General features: G+C 37.5%; 1 pseudogene; it reads right to left on the bottom strand.

Annotated features, from left to right (window-relative positions):
- Positions 1-2014: 2014 nt before the first annotated feature.
- On the bottom strand, positions 2015-4050 carry LOC132618730 (isovalerate--CoA ligase AAE2-like; annotated as a pseudogene).
- Positions 4051-5004: the final 954 nt, after the last annotated feature.

The following is a 5004-nucleotide window of genomic DNA, read 5'->3' on the forward strand; positions in this document are numbered from 1 at the left end:
CAAACAAATTGAAACAGAGGGAGTAATTTTTTTTGCGGGAGGGGGGTTGGTGGGGGGTGGGGTGCGTGGTGGGGTGGGTGCGGGGTTGGGAGTGGTTGGGGTTTGGTGGTTGGGATTGGGTTGGGTGGTGGTTGGTGGAATGAACTTGTGAACTTGTTTTCACTACTTTTATTAGGGAAGTCAATTTCCTCAATTTTGAGGAAAATGTTTTCCAAAAGAAAATGTTTTTTAAAATTTTTAACCAAACGAACATGAGAAAATTGGAAAACATCTCCATACTGAACACACCCTTAATTTAAGCTTATTCTTTTCTTTTCTTTTCTTTTCTACGCCATTTGTTATCCCACCATTATTATTCCCAATTATTGCTTCTAGCATTATTAAAGTAGGTAAAGGCCTTCTAGCTTCCTTTTAATGGGTGTTGCATTTATAGTTTGTTGTTGATGGGTTTATGCTAGTTCTTTATCGAAAGAGAAGGATTAGTTTCATGAATCTACTTAGCTCTTCATATCACTTTTAATACTAGTCTTGATCTTAATTGAGAGGAGAGATTTAGATGAGGTGTTCTTTGGGTTAGTCAAGATAATCGAAAGAGGTCTTGCACTTTAGTAGATTGAATCACATATCAAGTGCTTAATGCATCATGTAATTATAACTAGTTGCATAACAGAAAGGAGTGTTTCTTGTCAAAATTTATATGATAGGTGAATGTATTCGTAAGAAGCATTTTTACTCTCTGTAAGAATTGATTGGGGGTAGAATAGATTGGATGCTTAATTTAATCACCACGTGAAGTCAAGACTTGAAGCATAAAATATACTCCCTCCGTTTTAAATTATTTGTCTTACTTCTCTTTTTAGTCCTTTTAAAAAAAAAAAAAAACTTTCCCTTTTTAGCAACTCTTTAATTTTAACTTTGCACATGCACAAGATTAAAGGACATTTTTTTTTTTTACAATTTATATATTTTGAATTTAAGACTACAAGATTCAACAGTCTTCTTTACTTTCTTAAACTTCGTGTCACGTCAAAATCAGACAAACAAATTGAAATGAAGGGAGTATAAAAACAAAGAGAAGTTAGCTTACTTATAAATTTGATTGAAGCTCAGATGCGAAGTGTGAAACGTTTATGAACTCCAGTTGTTAAAGTTAGCCTTGTGTGATCTTGTTTAATACTCAAATCATTTCAATGTTGATTAAATAACTATGATGGTGTCGTTTCGCCCATGTGAAATATGTTGAATTATTTTTATGTTCTGTTGACTTGTACATAGTGCAGCATTGATTAAATGCAGAGTATTTAGTTTCAGTTGAAAAATGTGAATCACATTGTCTGTGGGAGTGAGGAGACACTGCCCAAGCATGTTGTGCCAGAGATGAAGTTATAGCCTCCATGCTTCTTGTGACAGCTTGTTTTTTTTCTAATTTGGAGGTGAGGGTAACATCGTCAAGAAGAATTTTTCGAAATTTAATAATTTCAATTAAAATTTGCCTTGTTAAAAATTACGTTGTTGAATCTTTACATTCGTCACAATTTTGTGATGGATTCACGAGTTTGTCACAATTTTGTAACAGATGTGTCTATCAAAAACTTTATTTAAAAAAAAAAAAAAAGTTATATGTTGAAAACTTCATGTGAGATCAGTATGTTTGTGAGAAACTTGTGATGAAATTGTTACAGGACCTTATTTCCGTTTCAGATTTGAAAATTAATTGTGACTGATCATCATGTTTGTCATAAATTCTGTTCATATTGATCTTGTCATAAAATCATCACAATCTTGTGACGGACTTATCTGCCAGAAATATTTCATCACTAATTTGTGTTTTTCTTGTATTCCTATGAAAATGGTTACTATATTACTATTCAACAAAGAGAAAAAAGGGGAACAATACAAGAAAAACTTTGTTACTGAAATGTTTGAAACGACAACAATTTCCATAGGAAATCCAAATTTTGTAAATTGAACAGTTCAATGCTCCAAAAAAAAAGAACAAATCAATGCTGAACAACTCAATGCTTATTATAGAGCTTTTGAAGCAGAATACGTTATGCAAAAGTGTAGTGCTACTAATTGTAGTATTTGAAAATACACCATCTTTTTAGTGACACTAGTAAACAAACATTACCAGAAACGACGAATACTGAAATCAACTCACGAAAGTGATGTCTACACACTTCAAGTAGATATAACTTAAAACTTCTCTTGTTTCGATTTAGTGAAGACTACCCAATGCTTTTGCTTTCTCCCTCAGGATGAATTTTTGGACCTTTCCAGTTGAGGTTTTGGGTAAATCTTCGAACAGGATTGTCCTAGGTGCCATGTAATGAGGCAAGTGATCCCTACAGAAGTTGATTATCTCCTGAGAAGTAATTTCACCAAATCCTTCCTTCAACTTCACGAACGCACAAGGTGTTTGTCCCCAACGATTATCTGGTCGTGCGACTACTGCTGCTTCAAGAATTGCTTGATGATTATATAAAACTCTTTCCACCTCGAGTGAGCTTATATTTTCACCACCAGAAATTATGATGTCTTTCAACCGGTCCTTAATTTCTATGTAGCCATCCGGATGTTTGACAGCAAGATCACCACTATGCAACTATCCACCTTTAAAAGCTTCTTTAGTTGCTTTAACATCTTTCAAATATCCACTCATCAGAGCGTTCCCTCTTAACACAATCTCACCAATGGTCTTTCCATCAGCTGGCACCCTTTCCGTGGTCCTGTGGTCTCTAACGTCAACTTTTTCAATACAAAGATGTTGCACCCCTTGTCTTGCTTTGAGCGCTGCTCGTTCATTGAGAGGCAAAGAATCCCACTCAGGCTTCCACAAGCAATATGTCGCTGCACCAGAAGTCTCTGTTAGTCCATATCCGTGAGTAATTCCAAAGCGAAGGTCCTCCATTTTGGAAAGGACACATGGATGGGGTGGTGATCCGGCTGTAAGTATTTCGACCTTATGTGGAAGCGGCTTCCTGTCATTTTGTGAAGAATTTGCTTTCATATTCAGCACAGTTGGCACTGCGCCCATATGTGTGACCTTGTAGAGAGAAATACTTTCAAATATATTTTTTGCGGAGACATGCCTAAGGCAAACGTTTGTGCCACCAAGTGCAGCCATTGCCCAAAGGAAACACCATCCATTGCCGTGAAACATTGGAACTGTCCAAAGGTATGTAGGCATCGGACCCATACCACAAAGAAGAAACGTAGCAATAGTATTGAGATATGCACCTCTATGATTGTACACAACTCCTTTGAATGGTGACGTTGTGCCAGAAGTATAGTTAACACTAATAGGGTCCATTTCAGTTTTTGGCCACCTTATTGTAAAATTGCTACCCCACTTGCCAAAAGATTTTCATAGACGAGAATATTATATGTCTCACATACAGGAGGAGCGGAATTCTCATATTCAGGGATTAGCACATGAATTGGTGGCTTAATTGTTCCGTCTTTTGAAAGAAAATTCAGTGCTCCTTGACAAATTTGGAGCAACTGCTGATCAACAAATATTATCTTGGCTTCTGAATGTTTCGACAAGTCAGCTATTGTTGATAAATCAAGACGAATATTTAATGTACAAAGAACTGCTTGGGCCATTGGTACTGCAAAATGCAGCTCCTGCATTGCTGGTACATTGGGAGCCAGAGCTGCAACCTGCGAACATTTCTCAAATCGATATTACTATCAACAAAATAATCAAACCGTATCTAAAAATAACTCGAGAACCTGGTCATTTAAATAATTTAGCACGTTAAAGAAGCGGTCTCATGAATTCTTGAAAAAAAAAAATCTTACCACATCACCTCGAGAAATCCCGAGCTGAACCAAAGCAGACGCAAGTTTGAGACACCTAGAATGTCTATCTTCCCAAGTGTACTTTACAGAAAAACCAAACACAACCGAAGTTCTATCTCCGTAAACATTTGCAGCTCTCTCCAAGAAACTTATGGGTGTCAATGGAACATAATTTGCTGAATTTGTAACGATGCCCTCCATCAATCTTGGGCACTCATCCGTTGCAAGTTGGCACAGCTGGCGGACCCTGTGAGTGCTCAGTGCCGGCTCAATGGGGAGGCAACTACCCTCTGTTTGGATGGTTGTTTCCCGTGGTTCATTAATGTACAGTATGGTCTTGTATTGTATTGTATTAATGAACACAATGTTTGGAAAGACTGTATTGTTTGTTGTGATTTAATAACATTTGTATTATTTGGTTTGACTGTATGGTATAATAACTTGTAAGTTTACTAAAATACCCTTAATTCTTAATTAGAAATTAGTTTATATATATTAATAAAACTTAGGTAAAGAATAAAATAGAAACTTTAAAAAATAAATAGGTAGTGAGTGGGGGTGGTTGTGGGATGAGGGTGGGGGTAGTGGCTAGTTGGGTGGGGGTGAGTGGTTGTGGGGGTTTGGGTTGGGTGGTGGTGAGGGGTGGGTGGTTGTGGGATGAGGATGGGGGTAGTGGGTGGTAGGGTGGGGGTGAGTGGTTGTGGGAGTGGGGTTGGGTGGTGGTAAGAGATAGTGGGTGGTGGAAGGATGGGTGGTGTGAGGTGGGTGGGGGTAGGGTAGGGGGTGGATGGTGGAGGGTGGGGGTGAGTGGTAGGCTGGTGGTGGGGGTAGGGTGGATGGTGGAGAGTGGGGTATAATAGGGAAATGAAATACGTAACCATTGAAAAACCACCAAATCCGTGGTTACAAAAATTGAGACTTTTCATGGTTATATGACCATGGGATGAACCACGAGTTTACAACACAATACCACATAATTTTAAGAACAATAAAAACAAACATGGTTTCATACAAAACCATACATTAATGAACCACGGGAAACAACCATCCAAACAGGGGTTGCCTTAGGCCCGCCAAAATTTAACTAAGGCAATTGCCTTAGGCCCCCCAAAATTTATTGTTTTATATATTATTTATATACCATAAAAACATTATTAACAAATGTATTAAATTATATTGACATATACTTAATGATAA

This window comes from Lycium barbarum, chromosome 11, assembly GCF_019175385.1.
Source record: "Lycium barbarum isolate Lr01 chromosome 11, ASM1917538v2, whole genome shotgun sequence".
NCBI classification, from domain to species: domain Eukaryota; kingdom Viridiplantae; phylum Streptophyta; class Magnoliopsida; order Solanales; family Solanaceae; genus Lycium; species Lycium barbarum.